The sequence below is a fragment of the Semicossyphus pulcher genome, unplaced genomic scaffold, assembly GCF_022749685.1.
Source record: "Semicossyphus pulcher isolate SPU_LCO1_2020_fin unplaced genomic scaffold, fSemPul1.0.p SCAF_19, whole genome shotgun sequence".
In the NCBI taxonomy this organism is placed as follows: Eukaryota; Metazoa; Chordata; class Actinopteri; order Labriformes; family Labridae; genus Semicossyphus; species Semicossyphus pulcher.
The window spans coordinates 23603044-23623587 of NW_027211692.1; positions in this window are offsets into that span (position 1 = coordinate 23603044).

Below are 20544 nucleotides of genomic sequence, written 5' to 3' on the forward strand. Positions count from 1 at the left end.
GATTTCCTTCCTTGCTGTATATGAATGCAGCTACGCCTAAATGATTAAGTGTAGAGGGTGGCACTAGCAAAGACTGGAGCTTCATGTATGTTAAGAAAACCTGAAGATAAAAACAAAGGTATAAGAAGAAATAAATATCACTCACCTTTTTTAAAACTATTTTACAAAAATCAAACCTTTCAATAGAGTAATTAAATTAGCTCATTTAGCATGGCTACAGAGCTAAGTACTATGTAAGCCTTGGCATGCATTATTGAATATTATACATCAGTTAGTTAATCTGATTGAACAAGAGGCATTCCATGACTGGTGATATAAAATACAACATCACTGGGACTTTTCACTCACTGTGTATGACTCCGCCTCAGCCAGGTGTTCTGAATACTGTTGGTTAACATTACAGCAGACTGTGTATGTCTACGTTGATCGAGCTGGTACCTCTGACTCACACAGCAGACTCTTATTTCACTGGTTGCGTTATAAATTAAAACATACAGATAGATGTACATGATAAAAAACAGCTGATCTGTGGTAACCTGTAGACACAGAGTGCAGGAGAATGTTTGGGTTGCTTGGCAACAAAAGTCCAGTTTAGTTGTCGAACTAGTTGAGTTGGTGGAGTAAAAAATAGTCTGTTGTTGATTTTCACTTTTCTACCACTATCTCCTGCTTTTACAGTATACTGCTGAATAAAAGCAATATCACATGAGAGGGAGTGATGTTGTACTGCATATCACCACGGCTGGGATTTGGCCGCGGATGAGCCGCATACTATCTTACAGCCCTCAGTGAGGTGGCCCCTACGACATGCTATGGCACATATTCATTTTTTGTTCAAATAGACTGGCGGATCATCTGCATATAGCCACATACTGTATAGCTTCAGTGGAATATTGCTGTCTGTTAATTGCCTTTTCGATGTTCTCTGGTGATGTTTCATGGCTGTTATGGCATACATTGAATTCGACATTGGATAACTCAAATACGTGTTTCTATAATATTTAGGGAGAGCAGACTTGATAAGAGCATAACAAGATTTCTGTCCACTATCACATCTACTGAATACAATGCACAATGGCCTTGGAATATTACGGGTGATCATTCTGTCTGATATAATACCCCTTATCATTGACTCGATAATTTAATGAAGATTAATGCAAATCACATTAATATTTACTGCAGGCATACTGTTATTAGCGTATATGATTCCTTTTATAATACACATGATGTATTTTATGGGGAACAATCCCCGACAATCTGCGTCCCAATTACAATCTTGCCTGGAACAGAAAAGGGATAAAGCTTGATTAAATATCCTGGAAGTGAATGTCACTTTACAGGTACGCATCATTATTACAGCTCATTAATCTTGATCTGCAAGCTTGTGATAAGACTTTTCATTAATGAGTGCGAGATTCATTCCTGCAGCTAATTTCAGAGGGAGTGACCATTGGAGTCTTCAGATCGCCCTCACTAAGGATTACATCATAATGCAGCTTTTGAAATGGCTACATCCTCAGTGCGGCAAAAGAACAAATGCACCTCTTAACTTAATGTTTCTGTCATCTTTCTTAGTTTATTTTGATAGTTTTGTTTCCCCTTAGAAATACATAAGAGAGGCAGTAAAACAAAATAAGCTTGAAATGAAACTCTTAACTCAAAGTTTCACCATGCAGTGGCACGGAAGACTCAAAGTAATCTCAGTCATTTCAAATCAAGATGAAAAGTGACAATCTGTTTTTCTGTAGAAGTGAAATTCAAAGTAATATACATCATTGGCAGGATGATAATCAGTACGTTAATCACCTTTCAGTATATTAAAAGAGAGAAAAATCAAGCAACAGATCGTGGTTATTGAATTCAAAAAAAGATGACTAAATAACATTTTGGGTTTAATCCAGGTAATGGGTCTGATGGGTTTTATACAGTCTGATGCTGTGTTTAAGTGTCCCTTCTGAAATCTCAAAAATATGATGGGAAATAATCATTTAAAATCTCTTCCTGTGAACTCTTGAAAACAGTAGTTTTGGTATATATCTGTAGATGTTATAGAACATTTGACTACACAGACCAGACAGTAGCAATAATATTTTTGATGGACCGGGGGGAGGGGTAATTTGGCTCTGCTCTGCTCATTGACGCGCATGCGCATACATCAGTCACACGCACGGAAATACAGACAGATCGTTTCTGTATTTATTCAGTGAGGAGACTGCATCTAAGTTTTTAATACGGGACGAGCCGACGAGAGGGACAGCGCGGGTCAGAGACAGATGATCCACAGTGTGATCCTAGCAGTTTATCTGAATTTATAATGTGATCCAGCAGTGAGCAGTTTATAATCATGCAGCGCAGTGATGACAACGATCTGTGTGTGTTTCTCAGGCTCTGCCCCTGACTTAATAGGGTTGCGATCGTTCCTGTATTTCCGTGAAAACCCTTTATGAAGCATAAAATACGTCTTCACACGCTGTGATTGAGATGAGCCGGAGGTGATACACGCGTAGTTGGTCAGAGTTATCATGCCGCGCAGGGGGGAGAAAGACGTTGGGAGAGGAGCAGATCTGTGTTTTGATGCTCATACCTGAATCAATAATGTTGTGATCCGTCCATATTTCTGTGCACAGTTGAAGTAGAAACTTCATCTCCACAGGCCGTCATATGCCCACATGCTGTGTAGTTCATATATTTCAACGGTAAACACAGAGCTTTAGAGGGGCATCAGGCTTCATGATCAAAGTTTCATGGGATGCGAAGCCAGGGTTGCCAGGTCTGCGGTTTTTCCAACTGAATTAGGCTACGTTTTAAGTGTCTTTAGAGGCGCAAGGCCCTGTGCGGTTTCACACTTCACACAGCCCATGCAACAGTTCTGACTCCGCGTACGTTTGGAATGTCACAGACATCTGTTGGGTTTTCCGGGACTAAACGACGAGCCCCCGGTACCGGTCTGCGGACCGGGGGCTGGGAACCCCTGTTATAGAAGACCCTGTGTTTGAGTCATTTGTAATCAAGCAGGTCTGCCTTTGTCCTGCTTTTATAAGGATATAATGTGCTGCATTTCCTTTTTTCAAACACATATAGAATGTCGACTGACCCCTCCTTTTGACTTAAAGGGGAGAAGCATGTGAAAAATCACCTCACCTTGTCCTGACTGAATGACTGACAGAGTTATCAAAGAAACAGAAACGAGAAAAACAGTTGCCCGGAGAAACAGTGCGATCGCTTATTGAAAGGCTGCTGGAGGTGCGGCCTGATGTCCGTGACATGCCTGAAATAGCACGCAGCCATTGTCAAACTTCTCTGTCCGAGTCACAGTGCCACGGACTGGGTGACATTTCCAAGTAATTTCCTTTTGATGGGCAAAGTTCATGCAACACAATACAAATCTGAGAAGCAGCCTTAGGCTAACAGTCACATTTCTGGGTTATCATCAAAATAAAGTACAATTCAAAACAGCAGTATGTTGCCTACTGAAAAAGGCAGATAAAGGAGGTGACATCTGCCTCTCTCTCTTCTCTTGCAGGAGGGGTTTAATTTCTTTTTGCATAATTCGTTGGTGTGAAGAAAAGATTTTAGCAATTAACAGGTATGGATTTAGTCTCGTTAACAGTGATGGAAGAGTGAATTACTTTGTCTTTTTTCTTTTAAGTAAGTCAGTCATGATGATTGGCAGCTTAGTCAAGCAGGGAAAATACGTGGGAGGCAGACAGCTGGATAACGTAATTTACTGTTTAGAGAACAAAGTCAGCACAAACTTCTCGTTAGACTCTGACAACTGTGTTGCCATAGAAAAGGGCTTGTTGTCTGACCTTCGGTGAACTGAAAAGGTTGTTTATCACTTTTTCTATACAGTAAGCAGTGTGGAACATACTGTTCAGTCCTTCTTCTATTTTAAAAATAACAACAATCTGAAAATTGAAGAAGAAAAATGATTGGAGTCTAGATTTTTGTCCTTGACATACCACCTTTCATCAGAGCAGGCTTATTTATGGCTCCTTACTGGGCAGCAGGCAGAGAATTAAATCAAAGTAGCCCTGTCAATGTCTCCCACCGCATCAAAGTAGTCATCTTGTGATTAAGGTGTGCACATGAACTCCACTGACACCTGCAGATGCTGACATGCATTATCTTTTAATTAGAGCGGCAAATTATTGCTGTCCCTTGATGGTTGCTGAGGATTGAGATGAGAAAGTGATGGATGGGAGACAGAAACTACAGATGCCAAATTGACTCAACAATGAATAGGTAGAAATGCGGTGCTGCACACTGAATCATGTCTTATTAGCTTTCAATTTAGTCTGGTTCGGCCCTGCTGCAATTGAGACAATTATTATAAATTTGCTGCCTGATCGCAACATTTCATGCTCATGAATGTGAGGGCAAAGTGTTAAAAAGGCTACAATTATGAAAGGGAGTCGAAGAACTAAAACTTTTTTTTTGCTCATTATGTTTTTTTTGTCTCTCTTTTTCTTCTTACTGCTCTGAGGGTGCAGCAGCATCAGGGTTTTGGTTGTAGATGCCACTGTGGTTGAATGGTGACTTTTTTTTTGAGTAATTGCTTTGATTTTACTTCCGCGTGCTCTCTAAGAAATTACTTCCATCCCACAGTGCTGTCCAATTACAATGGGACTGGGTCGACTGGGCTTGGCAAGCATAGACCAGGGCCAGCTCTATGGACACCCATTGATCATCCGCACCCCAAACGCTTCCTGAAAATAGAAAAAAAAAAAAAAGAAGTGAGGAAAGCTTTAGGGTGAGAAATGAGAAATTAAAATTGCGACCACTCAAAGCTGCTTTTTATGTCACATTCCCCCATTCACACAAACATTCATACACTGATGGCAGAGGCTGCTGCGTAAAGCCCAACTGTCAGTCACTTATCACATTCATGTCCGATGGCTATGCCACCGGGAGCAATTTGGGGTTCAGTGTCTTGCCCAAGGACACTTCGACATGTAGACAGAGGGAGCTGGGGATCGAACCTCTGACCTTCCGATTGAAAGACGAATGACTCTACCACTGAGCCACAGTAGCCCGTTAAGTGTATTATCTTGGCACAGACGCAGCTATGATGATGGTCTGGTCTGAGACCGTATTTGGTAGTAATGAGTGCAACTGATGAGGCTTCTCTTTGGGGAAAGTCATCAAAACAGTGACTCCAGTCGACTCCAGTCCAAGTCACCATGACTCGAGTCCACATCTCAGCAAGCATGACTAGTTAATTGTGTTCAGAGGATTTCACGTCAGTGAACTGAAAAATGCTACCTATACCTGTGCAGGAAGGAACAAAGAAAGGCATGATAACATTATGATAATATCATAAAGCATGTTGTCCATCTGTAAGCGACATGGTGTTTTAATGCAAGATGACCTCTTGTGTTGACAGGTCAAGCTACATTTTCTTGTCATCAGATTGCGGCAATTAAGTTGGTGAGAAAAGCGCAGAAGCAGTGTAGGAAAAAAACAAAGCAAAAAATGATTAAACAAATTAAATCCATATCTTTTCTGAGAGTCCAGCGGTGCCTAGAGACTGATGGTTATTATAGTTTCTGATAAAACCACTCTCTTCCTCAAGCTCTGCTCAATGGAAAGCACCTTGATTGCTTATCTGATTTTCCCTAGTTATAAATTCTTCTCCCCAAAAATCGGAGGACATTTCCCCAACGTACATCATCCCTTCAATTCTATAATTGTCTGCTCTACAATGTCTCGCATAATGGCATTCTAATACTTTCTCAACTTTGAAATAGAAATAAAATTGATCGGATGATTTTGTTTTAGAGTGAGAGCTTATAACTTCTAAGGGGCCTGTTGATTTTCAAAGGTCAAACAGAATTGCATTCTGAGTCTTATTTTGCATAAAGAAAAGAGCCTGCAGCTTTCCATCCATTGTCTCTCAATCTCTCTATGGCAGGTGTCCCGTGGCACATGTGATTGTGGGTGACAGCTTAAGCTCTGTGTTGGATACAACAGTTGGCAGTTTGGGAGCCTGATTTGCTCTAAGCTATTGGAGAACAAGTATGCCTTGTGAAGTGGATCTGTACTGAGGGCAAAATAAGAAATCTCAAGCTTTACAATAGACTGACCAAGATAGGTGACAGGAAAAAAAAAAACTAACAAAGAATTAGCAAAGTTACTTTGTGACCGGATCTGGAACATTGCTAATTTGAATGCCCAAAACAGAACAAGAAATTCTTGGCAGTTACATTATTCAGAAATCCGGTTCAGCCTTAAATAAGTAACTTAATTCTCAGCTGTTGCAGTGCTGTTGCTCGGCAGCCAACAGTAGAACAGTATGAATATACTGAGCATTTGGGCATTTCACAACAGTATGAGGATGGAGCAGGGCATTGCTGTATAGTCATATATGCTCCTTAAACCCTCCAGCGTTATTAATAGTTGTATTTCACACAGACTTTGTCTCATTCCAATTTTATAGGCTTGACAACATGTCTTTACAAATCCCATCACTGTAAATTTGCTTACTCCATTTAACCCAATGGGCAATGTCACAGCAAACAATCCATTTCCCAAACACATTTTTCCAACAAACAGCAAGTTAGCCAAGGATGGATTTATTATAAGGCCGAAAATCTATATCGTCTTAGCCCAGATTAGCTGCAATGATGGACCCACACTGGCAGTGCTCTACGCTCCCCACACTCATCCTGCAGCTACACGAGCCCAGAACAAGTAACAGTCTGCCTACTTGGAGTCCTGGGCTTTCTCTCAAAAACTGTCCTCTACACTTAGAATTGCTTCCTAACTTAGCTAAAGTTCAGAAGCACAATAGATGACCCTCTGTGGTGCCTTTGCTATTCAACGTGCAAAGATTATGATGAAGCAGGACCTCCAGAAAGCCAGTCAGGCACAAACAAAACATCTCCACAGGTCTTCAGTCAAGTGTAGTTAGGAAGATGGTGCTTTGGCTGGGGTTCTTGCTTTAGCTTCCTGTGAGAAATAGAGTCACATCAAATGCCTATTCCCTGCCTCCTCCATTTAGTCACCAATGTGGGAAGAGTGCTTGGACCAGTGTGCGTAAAGTTTGTCTCAGTGCAGTCTGACTAACATGAGAGGACAACCTAAGCTACTTTGATGAAGGAGTCCATGAGCATTTGGATGAAGCCTTTGCATGTATTCTCCTGTTGTTGTTGTAAGCCCTTGGAGTTCACGTAAATATGTGGTTTTTCTTTGGTGGTATGATTTCATTTGTTCGATGAAAGTAAGTAAGCCTCTGAAATGCAGTCCAGGATTTTGCCATAGTATTTAGACTGATCCAATAATAAGAAATTCAATGTCTTTGGTGTAATATTCCTACACAATAAGAAAAGTATTTTCTTGTTACCCCAGGTAAGCATACTAGGGAGAATATATCTGAGGTTAATATGAAGTGGATTGCTTTAAGCCAAGGCTCTCAGGAAAGTATGGAAAGCGGCCATCTTAGAAATCAGACGTTGGTGGTAGGGATGCAGGATATTGGATTTTTTGCCGATATTTTCCAACCCTTTTTGCCGATTGCCGATTTTGATCCCAATATATTAGGCACATGTTTTTCTTCCACCTAATTGCAGAGAACATCAAGTCTCCCTGTAGTGGAACTGAATTGATATCAAGCCTACTCATTGTATTAGCCAAAAATTGCCATACAGCAGACATCTTGCACCCTTCTTCATGCTTAGGCGTGCAAAAGGTCACGTGTCTGAACACACACGTTTCCTGAGTGCACCTGAATGCAGCATCCCCATGAAACATGGCAGTGAGGGAGACATGCCCAGACTTGTTTACTGCACTTACTACAGACACATGAGTGATCGCCGACAGACTCTTTTTATCATGTGTGCGTCCATGAATAGGTAAGTTAGTTTTGCACTGAGTTAATGACGTAGCATTACGTTAAGCTTTTTTAAGGAATCATCGAGTATTTCAGCAGAATAGTATCGGCAGATTCATTTGCTGATGCTGATATGTCATTTTCAAGCCATTATCTGTAAATACCAATAACGTGCCGATAATACCGTGCATCCCTAGTTGGTGGGAAGTTGGGGCATACTCTTGCTTTTCTTTTGTCTGTAATGTTTGTTTCTTTTAGCTATTTAAAAACTATCTTTGGAGAAAGAAATGCCTGAAATCAAGTTTATCTTGGCATCCTCTTACAGCAGGTTGATGTGTGCTGTGAAGATATAAAAAATCTTCTCAATACTATATATTAAATGCAGCAAATAATGCAACCTTGCCGTCAAAACTCTTGTACAATGGATAGTCTTGTTTGGAGACTACCTACTCTTAGGTTCTTAAATGTATTTTGCAAATTTGTTTAAACAGTTTCATAGACTGGAAGTAGGGCCAACGCATGCCTTTGTGCCGATCTTACTAAAGCACCAAGTCATCTTTTATAGCCAACACCAATCCACAGCTTTACATGCATCTGTTTGTTAATTATCTGCACCTGCACAAAGAATGTTGATGCGAGAGGAAATGAAAAATATAGGCCTTACTTATTTTTACCCTTCACCTTAAGGATTTACAAAAGAAGCAATAAATCATTTTGTACACATTTTCTGTTTCCAAACATATCCTGCCAAGCTTCTGAGAGCTCTAATGTCAGACTCTGCAAATTACTCATCATTAATTTCAGTCACCAGTCAGCAGTTCGACTGACCTTGAACACACTTCCAAGTCTAGCCCAATTCTCAATTCATCTTATAGATTTTCTACGATTCACAAAATTGAAAGTGCGCTCTAACTTATAATTTCATATAACATTGATGATGGAAACTGGGTAAAGCCTGAATAGATGGGATATGTGAATAGAAAATGACTGTCGGGGATTGATAAGATATTTCCTGTTGACAAACCCTTCAAGAAGAATAAATCATTCATGAGTCAAAGAGTTAATTTGGACTGATCCATGAATTCTGACGTCAAGGATTAGATGCATGAAAAGCTAAGATGAAGAAGAAGGAAAGCCTGGCCAAGCATGTGTGCATCAATGTTAATCCCTTATTCCTACTTTTGGAGGTTTTAATTAATTAAAGCATGTATGGCAGAAACTGAGCAGTAATCTCCAAAGCTTTTAATTCCCACTTCATTTTTTCATGACCAGTGCCTAAACAACTGGTTTTCTGTCTTGGTTAGCACCTAAATGTCCCTTCTTTCCTTCTGAAAACATCTACTCCCATTAACACAAACAGACACACACACACACACACACACACACACACACACACACACACACACACAATTCTCACCTCCATCCCAAAGTCACTTATGTCCCTCGCTCACTCTCACTCCCACTTCATCCTTTCGAGCCATCACTTTCAGGTGTGATCTATTTTCAATTGATGATAGTTTAATGAGCATTTTCCGATTTCTCTGGAGTCTTATCATGTCATTAGGAAAGAAGAAAAAAAACCCTGATGAATAATACATCTGACGGTGAGACATCCCTGGAAACATCTCTTATAACTCTGTTGGTGAGATGAGGGGGAGGAAGCAAGGTGCTTTTGTTTAATAGAACTCCATTTCCACCTAATTAATGACTGCTGGCTGATCTTGAATCAATTTGAAGGACAGCTGACAGATATGAAGCAGAGACGGTGAAGTAAAGTCATACAGCACTTACAACTGCACCATAACTATTGTGTTTTTTCCCCGACGCTAAAGGAGATCTCTCTCAGAGCGTTGTGATGTCACTTCACACCCCAGCAGGGCCTGCAAGTGGGCTAAAGTGAGCGCAAGCCCCCCCATTGGTTCTGTGTACCTCCCAAGGCTAGCATGCCCTGCCAGTTTCTCTCCATACACAGCACTCTCAGCTCTGTCAGCTTAATTGGCTCGCTTCCCATCAGCAAGATACCCCAACCCCATCATAATTGGCTCCCTTTTAGCGGCCCAGCCAATGCTATTGTTCAGGTACACAGTGTGTCGCTATGGATGCGGCGATCACTCACACATGAATTCTGGGACAAAAGGCCCATGGGCTGTCTCTCAACGAGTTTCCTGAACTGCAGATATATTTCTGCCAACAACAACCACAATGCACTTTAAAAGAAGGAAAAAACATGCCTCTCCCTTCGAGCCCATACCCTAGTGCCTTCTTTGGTAAAAGGTAATTTATTCACACTCCGCAGTTCCTCCACATGATGTAGGACCTCATGCCAGCAGCTGTGCCAGCTATGCCTCATGTGTTCATCCTGTGTGATGTTTACATAGTAAGATCATAGTGCTCCTCTGAATGTCAGTCAACCCGCAGAGACAGGAATGAGGGCTAATGATTGAGAAAGGAAACCGGAGAGCACACACACGTGTGTGTGTGCGTGTAAGAGAGAGATGAGACTTCCCACAGACCACATGAACTGAAGCCAAGTCTGGCTCCGTCTGAGTAAAGGTAGTCAATGTTACCCTGATGAGTGCCACTTTGGCCCCGGCCGGGTCAGTTTCCTGCCAGTGTGTAATGAGCCCCAATGATGGTGAACTCCCTGTTCCCCTGTGCCCCGGCCTGTCTCTGCTAATGAGCTTCTGAATAAATCAGTGTTGGTGCCCCCCATCCCCTTATTTCCTGGTCCATCCTCTATCTCTTTTCAGTTCACTTATCCCCCCATGCCTCTCTCCACTCGTACCTGTCACCTGGCCTTGTCACCCTACCCCCTAATGAGCCCTCAAGACTGCCTTACATCCTCTTCAAACATTCTCTGTCTCCTAATGGTGAGAATTTGTTTGTGGGACAGTCTGAGTTTCCCATGTTTGAAGGCTGTGAAGTCCAAATCTTGTGTGTGATTGTCACTTTTGATGCTTCCTGGAGTTGAGATTGGGCATCTGTGTTTGAAAAACTGAACAATATTATTGAACATTTACAGCTTCTAGCAATCACATTCTTGCTATTGGGTTTAGTGTGATAAATAACAGAAATACAAACACCTCCTGTATGGCCCATTAGCCAGGTCCTAATTTGGTTCCTGTTGGAGCATGTGGGAGTAAAGTCTGTATTTGGAAACTGGTAGACAGACACAGGCCTTTTTTATAAGAGTAGATGATGAATATTGCTGGGGCTGGATTATTGGACCAGGAACCAGCCCACTCCGTCCCATAAATAGTCTCAAACAGTTGGACTCTGACTGGTCGGGGCGGCGTGTGAAATAACCAGGGGATATTTCACATGCAAAGCCGGATAAAGTAGGCCAAAGCTTCTGGTTTTAGTGATGAAGTCATACGTGCCAGGCTGACTCATAGAAAACATTGAGAATTCAATTGAGGATATGAAAATAATAGCAAATGGATACAAGCATTTGTTTTGAGACACGGTGTAATGTTTACTGGGGAATCTAATACATTTCTTGGATGGAAAATTAACAAACAAGTAACAAATTGCCAGTAAAAATCAGGCTCCATGCCACGATGGTGGTATTCCAAAAGAGGAATTATAACACAAGCTAACAAAGAAAATCTGTCATTGGTAAATAATCAGGAAACCAAAACACGAAACTAAGCCCTGAGGTAATAGCAGTTACTTTACAGTATCGTCAGCGCTGCTGTCCCTCACAGATTGCCTTTCAAGGTGACTGACCCCTGAGCAAATGTTACTAGTCAAAGTGCTGGCTGCCATGCATCAGGTTCAAACATTGTTTTTCTTTCACCTCAACTGATTCGTTTCTTCACAGATTGCCTAGCCCAGAAAACTTATCAGTCGGCTTGGGGGAATCAATCATGGGGTGACACTATTCCAGACCAGAGTGTTGTTTGCGAATCTGTTGTCTGTGATGCCTGCAAAACCCCGGCTGTGATTGCCAAGCCTCTCGATGTGTTGGTTTCAGAGTTATTTTTCATTGTAGGCCTTTTTTTTCTCTCCTCGCTTCTTGGCTTTGATTCTGTCTCCCTCCCTACCTCCCCTCCCCCCCTCTCTCTCTTTTCCACTGTTACATTCATGCCTCTCAATGCGAACCCTGGAGAGTATTGATGTAAGGAGTGCCAGTGCTGTTTTTGGAGATGGTAACAAATAAGCTTGCCCCACAAAGGTGTCTGCCAAGCGTGGATTAATGTAAAACAGAAAATATTGGTGCTGGAAGCCAGATCTCAGCAGAGAAACAGTGCCTAGTCAAATAGTCTTCCCCCTCGTCAAATGATTCATTTTCTCTCTTCCCTTCCTATAGAGTCCCGTCTCTGCATTTGGCTGGATGATTTAACCTATTCATGACACGTTGTGTCCCTTCTTTGGATGAATAAAAATCTGCATTATGCTGTATTACTTGTGCCCGCCCTCAGAAATCAGTTAAGGAGGCGATGTAGTACGTTGTGCATGTATGTTATACACATGAACTACTCAATACAGCACTGCCACTTAATTCAAACCACACATATTACCCCTTAATTTCCAGCTTCCTGTTTGTCTCGGTCTGCCCAGTGAAGGATGACTCATCCAATACGTAGACTGTACATGTCCATGTGCTGTGAACTGTCTTGTATTACTGCTCTTTAATATTGCCTTGCAAATCATGGGCTGTAAAAAAACAAATTTCCTCTTGGAAGACAATAAAGGATTTATCTTATCTATGGTAACTTTTTGAAAGCCAGTGTCTTAGCCAAACAATACCAATCTAATCCATCATGGACGGGACAAGGGGGGGTAGTGATCCAGAAATAGTTTAAGAGCAAAAAATCTGCATTCATGATGTGCTTTATATAAAACTAGTGTGGGATGCTTGATATATTTATTTATTAATTTCATGCCTTGTTTGGTATGTCATCAGCCCATTGTAGTGATCTCAGATAAGGAACAATGGCTATTTTGGTCAGACATGATTGTGTTCCAATTATAGGTGCCTCATGTCCATGTAATAAGCATTGAGTTTATTTGATGTTAAGTAAGTTGCAGTTTGCCATCGTCCCTCTTCTGAATTTAAGATATTTGAATAATGAAGGCTAACATTTTTATAAATACAGCTCCGGAAATAATTGAGAGACCACTGCCCAAAATGTTTTTTTCTGGTTGTACAACATTTCTCCCTACTTCCAAATCAAATATTCTCATATAGGCCTTTTATTTGCAGGAATTGACGACTCGTTAAGATAACCAAAAGATGCAATACTGATGTTTCAACTTTGTACGAGTTCAGAATCTGTATTTGGTGGAATAATGATTTTTAATAACGGCTTTCATGCATCTTGGCCTGCTCTCCATCAGTCTTTCACCATGCTGTTGGGTGACGTTAGGCCACTCTTGGCGCAAAAATTCCAGCAGCTCAGCTTTGTTCAATGACCATCTATCTATCTTCCTCTTGATCACATATTGGAGACTTTCATTGGGGTTCAGATCTGTATTGAGCTGGCCATGACATGTCTACAGAGAGGCTGTTGAAGGAAAGTTTGGAGTGGTCTGTATATATTTTATATTTCAACTTTCTTTGCAAAGATACCTGCTCCATTCGTCATACTGAAAAGCTAACAACATTACATTAAACTGTGGCTCCACAGAAGTGGCTAAGCATTTTAAATGAATGAACTAACAGTTACAAATAAAAGAAAGATGTTATGTATGTAAACACAATTGTTTGTGAGACTTGTTTCATCACTAAATCATGAAAACACATAGCTTCAACTCTTAGATATAATAAATCAAAGATTATTTTCTGCGTCCCCTCGAGCTCTTTATTAGCATTTCCACACCAGACACACAGATGGGGTTTTGGTTCAGTAGGTGCATACGGGCATTTCCATACATTTATATTCGAATGCATAGTAAGCTGTTCCGCCAGAAAGACTTGGTACTGCAGCGGATTGCACGCACTGAGAATGTGTTGGGGCCTCCACAAACTGAGCTTCACTCCAGCGGCTTTGCCTCAGGCTACATGTGCAGTTTATCCAGACATGAAATGGTATAGATATATGTGTATGTCATGAATTTTCACCTGATCAGCAACATAAAATCTTAATAATGTTAAAAATAGAATGTGAAAAATAATAGGCAAAACGGATTCAAGCTAAATTCTAGGTACTACCATAATGGTGATAATGATGGCACCATTATCAGTTGCCTTAAAAAGTAAAAGCATTTATGAAGCGTTTGTGTTGAAATGGAAGGAAATTTGCATATGCAGCATAATTGTATACATGACACTATCAATACAGTAGCTTCTGACATCACAATGCAAAATTAAAACCAATTATTTACACGTCAAAACACGAGATCAGTATGTTGTAGACAGATCTGAAAATGTGCTTTGCTTTGACACTTCATGTTTCAATATTTATTCATTTGATGGTTTTAATTTCCTTCATTTCACTTTTGCCTCCATTTCAAGCTAATTAATTTGATGCTTATCAAATTAATTACTAGACTTAAAATAACTACAGCATGGACTATAATCAGTCTGTGTTTCCTCTGTGTCAGATGGGTTTCTAAGACTAGCTGAAAGACACCATTAAATTAATGGTCTCGTATGTGAGCTCACTACATCACACAATTCTTTAGCTTCTTTTAGGGTTTAACCTTTTCCCCTGCAGAATCATGTGTCCCAACATCTCCTCTTGCTTCCTGCTTGGTGAACCTCCAAAGGGACACACACATAAAGTTCATAGTGTATAGGGAAAGGTAGGGAGCTGAACTCACGCATGTCTATTTCAATGAAATCATCTGCTGCCGCTAAACACTATTGTCACTTGCCGCTAGTTATGGGCAGGAGTGGTGCAAGAAATATCTAGAAGCTTTAGAGTGGATTCTGAAAGTATACAATAGATACAGAGTTTAGCATAAATATATAATTCATGATAACAATGGTCATCTCATTTCTGTTTCCATTTAATTGGTCATTCCTTTCAGACTGCATGTCTTGGATGTGGTTTCTGACAACATAATTAATGCTTTTCGCGGCACCTTTTCAAGGATGTGCTTCCTTATATTTCTTTGGTAACACACCATGAGGTTGTTTTTATGTGTGCGCGTGTGATTTCAACCACTCAGTCAACCAACCTGAGGCTTGTTATTTTTGCAATCCATTTTAACCTCAGCAACACCAAGTATAAAAAATTCAGTGACTAATCAGAACTAAGCCAAAGCAGCTAATAGCATAATTTAACACTTAAATAAGACAAAATGGATCACTTTTAGAATACACGACACAATTTATCAAGTAGGGGGTGGGTCATCATTTGTCATATGTTTAATTTTTTCCATTTTGTTGGATGAAATGTGAAACTAGATGCTAGGAGGAATACATTTATTTCATATTCTGGGAGGTAGGTGAAAAGGAGTGTTGGGAGGAAGAGTAATTTAGTATGTTGTGACTTGAAGGCTTGGAGAATGGCCATTAGTTCATGGCCATGAGTTACACATAGTTGGATTTAACTCTGTTATGTTTTGACGTTGCACAAGATCTTTTGTTGTATGGAAATTAACACACTTGGTCCAAAAGCCAAACCTTGATTGCAATGACAAATGACCTGAAGATGCCTGGCATGAGAGGCTGCTTATCTTTCTATTAATTAAGACAATAAAGTGAATGTATTGCAAAGGTTTTGATAATTTCTTCGACATATCCTTTATGGTTGCATTTTCAATTTAACACGGAAATACCCATTCTTCTGAGGTAAAGTAATCTTGGTTTGTGCTAAATAATTTATTTTCTCTGTCCTAAGTTTACTTTCAATCTGTGTAGACATTTTTGCTATTTTCCGCCATGCATCTCAACACAGTTGATGTAACATCCAAGAGACACGAATGCAAACAAAACATCTTTTGAATTGGTAACAGCAATTTCGAATTTTCTCAAAACTTTTCACACAGTGAACACGACAGAAGTAAATTTGGACTGAACTGTGGATCACTTTACATTGCTTTAAAACAAAATGCATTAAATTCATGAACTGTTTTCTCCCTCCAACTTAAGAACCACAAAAACTCTGTGTTGAGGGCATTTTAAATATTATTATGTATCTACAGTCCATTTCGTAAGTGAAAACTTACTTTGTAAAATGTTTCAATGTTCTTGTACAAGAGATCAACTCTAGTACGCAGACCGCCCTGAGGTGGGCTATGTAGTCTTTTGGTTCCATCGTGGATTCTGAATGTGGGACAAACCATTATGCTGAGCTTCATGAGATCCTACTCAACAATAAGAAAAAGAAAAGCCTCAGCATAGCCTCTAAATGACCACCATATTTACAACAGTGAAACATCCCTTTCAAGTTGTCTTTGCAGTGAAAATGCTGCTCCATACTTTAGCCTGAATAAATCATTTTTAACTGAACAACTCCATGAAAATGGACACCACATTTAGCGACAAAAGGTTTTCTGTCTCAGCAGGGTCACAAAGATCATTACAGTGTAAGCATCCATTACATATAGTCCCTATTCTCTTTCTGTATGATCCATCAAGACATGTTTGCTGAACTGCAAAAAGCACCATAGCATGGACAGTTTCAGCTGGACAGGATGAAAAGTAAGGGGCTGCAAGTCAGCTGACTGACCAGATGGAGAGCCCTTGCTGAGGGTGACTCACTCCCCTCCTCTGCAGTACTCCTACTGCCACTACTCCTACTGTCCTTTCCTTTCCTCTCCACTCCATCTACCCTAACTGCCGCTGCTTCCACTAGTGCTGCTTCCACCTTTTGGATTGCTATATTTGTGGCTGTGCCCATTGATGTGGAAAAAGCCATCATCTGGGCCAGTAGATCTGGAAATAGAGTACTCGTCGAGGTCGGCCAGAGACAAGCCTTGTTCCTTGAGATCTCACCCAGCCAAGGGTGTAGAGGGCAATGAGTTCCAGATTGGGGGAGCCGGAGGTCTCTGCTGGCTATTTTCTCAACATTCACTCTGGGGCCTGCACTCTTCTGAAGCTAAGACAACACTTCCCTCTGACTGAGAGCTGTTCAGTCCTTTAGGTCCTCGTATCGCTTCAGTGCTTTGAGACATGTGCAGAAACCCAGCAAGTTTGATGCCACCTTGTGCCGGAAAATTTGAATTTTTAAAATGAATATTTGCAGTAAAAGCTGGAGGCTTGAATCAATACAGTTTGGCAGATGCAGGAAACAACAGCCAATTATACAAAGTGGGGTTTTTGACAAACAAAATGAAGGCTTCATAGACGGCGGAATGACAAATGTATGGATTACAGTGGAGTTTGTGGGTTGTTCTGTATTTGATGCCATCTAGTAAAATTGCAACTCGATATTATGAAGGCTCTTATGCCTTTCCCTCTGCTCTCTTTGTAGTAATAAAAGTAAGGTCATGACCTCAGTATTCAGCATTTGAAACACTGAGTGTATATTAAACACCATGTACAATTCCAAGGGCATCTGCAACCCACAAACACCCACTGTAGGAGTGTGTCTTTGACTCTAAATAAACTGACTGGTATTAGGATATTGTACACCCAACAATAAAAACACGTATCCAAATTAGGCTCCCAGCGAAAGACATTGACCATATAAAAGTTAAACAAAACTAAAAATATGTTGCCTGTCACATATTCAACTAAAATATATGAAGTAATACACTACAGTAGCTTCTGGAGTCATTTGATAGGTGCTTGTTTGTCCCGTCCCGGAGGCCCGTCTCTTTACCTGCACAAAACGCACCCAGGCACGAAAGCTCGCTCTGTTCCTCTTCCTGTCAGGAAATTATATCTACACAATACGCCCGCTCAGACCCACGACCACCTACATCTGCACATGAGCTAAAGCAGTGCGGGACACCTTGAGGCCCTCTTGTGACGTAATATGACGTGATGTGGAAAATGGCCACTTTTTCCCTCTAAATTTTGCCCTTACATTTAGCCAAATATGAAATGACACTTGCTGACTTAGTTTTTCATTTGGTCTGTTGTGTATTATCTTATTAGCTCTGTACATATTTTTTAGGATACACTACTTTTTAGGATACAATTGTTTACTTGCTTATTTTTATATCCCCTTTTAGTGTAATGTTGCACCATCTAGTTTGCTGCCCTAACACTGTAAATGTTCCCATTGTGGGACGAAAAAAGTATTATCTTATCTTATTAAAAAAATTAACTGCAAGTTGCTCTTAAATATCAGATTTTTTTTTTCCATTCTCATAATTACAGGTATGTTTTCACCATAGAGATTCACGGGATCAGAGCACTTAGCTCAACAGGGATTGGGCTAACCTCTCTCCTGCATCCCACTCTGAAACGGCCCTTAGGCCTATACAGTGGCATAGTTAATGGAGTGCGCCTACATGAATTATTAACACTGCTTACGTTCCCTTTATACTCGCCATCCTATCGATATTCAACCTTAGCATTCCCATGGGTATGTGGGCGAATTTTTACACATCAGGATGAATTGCCCTTTTCACATACAAGCTAGTCCCTGTCAGACAATGTAGGATGAACAGAATATGTTGAATAGCAACGTCGAAAAAATATATATCCTTCCGACAATAACCGTAAACAGAACTGAATTTTAGCGCCGGGGACAACAGTGAATTGTGACGATTGTGCAACTTTATCTCAGCCAGTTCTTTGGGTTTAAACTACAGGGACACCTTGAAGTGTACATTTTTAAAGCATACTTGGATTTACAGCATCATCTTCCATGGGGAGTAATCCTGAAGGTAAAATCAATTGCACAAAGAAAAAAAAAGAAAACTGCATCCACAAACTATAAAACAGCTCCTCTCTGCAAAGTGCCTGTAAACCTTTTTGGGCTATCATTGCAGGACGCGGCAAGATTACTCTGGGGAGACTTTTAAGCAAAAAAAAAGAAAGGGGAAAAGCAACCTCCTTTGATTCCTATAAGGGACATGAGGGAATCATAAGGGAGCTGTTACATTGACTTTATCTCCTGGAATGGTGGGCCTATGACTGGATTGTTCCAGTGCAATAAAACATACTGGTATCTGGAACCAAATTCTATAGGTGTCATCCCAAGGGTTAATCATCTTGGTTGCTCTACTATTGATTGTATGAGTATATGCGCGGAGGGGGTTGTTTGTGTACTTGAAAGATATAAAACTCCAAAGCAGATGGCAACTCATTTACCACCAGCAAACGAGGGAGAAAGCCTTTAAGCCATTTCATGTAAACAGTCAGCCTGTACACAGCCATTCGTTAGGACATTTCTGGAGGTGCCAAGGACACCACAGCATTGATTATGTAATGGACGGAGGAGCAGTGCAGGCTTTTCAATGACTGAAATCGGTTCCTGTTGTGTCCAGTCTGAATTTAGGTTCATCAGTTTTGCAGCAACACCACTTTGACAGAAACAGGTTACAGGCTAAATCAAAATAATTGAATCTCTACAAAAGCTCAGAAAATATATTCACTGCAAACTTCAAGGAACCGAGGGAGTAATGAGCAGAAATGTATTCCCGTATGTATAAATGAATATTTTTGTGATAATTGCAATTTTTTTTTTCTCACATGCAACATTATAATACTGTTTAGATAGCACAGTGATAAAGAATGCTAACTATCAGGGGTTTAATATATTAGCAGCACCAAAATGATATATCTGTGAAAATACACGATATTTATACTAGTTTAAGCTGATTTTTTCTCTCTCCTTGAATTCTCTCATTCTCTCCCTCCTCTTTACCATTCCTTCTTTGTTTCTCATTTGTTTTATGTATCTCTCTATTTCTCCCTTTCCACAGCTCCACTCTTGCCCTTTCTTCCTGCCTTGCCAAACAGTCTTCTCTTTGTGCTGCCAGCCAATGTTTTCTCTCTTTCTGACTCAATCGGCTCACCTCCCCCCTGAGGGCTCCGGGCATGCAGGTCCTCAGTCTCCTTAGCCTCTGTGGTTCCCTGTGTGACTGCAGGAAAATTAAATTCTATGGGTTTTTTATAGACTCACCACTCCTACATATGTACATACATATATACATTTATACTGTACACAGTATCATTCTCTGCTATCATAAGGTTGATTGTCCACAGCAACAGAAGTGTCAGCGAGAGAACCCCATCTCTTCCACATCAATTCTAACAAACCTTGACTCACAGGTTATTGGACTGTTTATCTTGGGTTTATCTATCAACTATGAATGGTTCCATTTACTGTTTGGCTTTCAAGCTTACACTTCAAAGGATTCTTTTTTTTACCTGTGTCGAGCTAGCTGGCCTGTTTTTAAGCATGTATGGAACGACACCTGCAAGCGAGTAGGCAGGCAACTCGAGCTGCACTGATTTCACACTTGACCATCTTTCACTCTCCACGATCAACTGACAAATACTTCCTTCCTAATTTGGCGGTCTATTTAAGCTGCAAGATTTGTCATTGCCATCACTGCCCCGCACGAGCACTGCGCTCATACTTTCAGCACATTCATTTATATCACCAAACTTTCCCACCAGAGGACACTACAGCCTCGGCATGGATCCCGACATGCCTTGTCGATATCTCTAAATGGATGAAAGTAGCCACCTTCAGCTCAACCTATCCAAGACTGAGCTCCCTGAGCCAGTCCCTCAATGCAACCACAGATCAATATCCAGCTTGGACAAACTGAACTCGTACCCACTAACTGGGTGTCACAATTGATGACCAGCTAACCTTTAAGGTTCATGTGGCCTCGATTGCTTGGTCATGTCA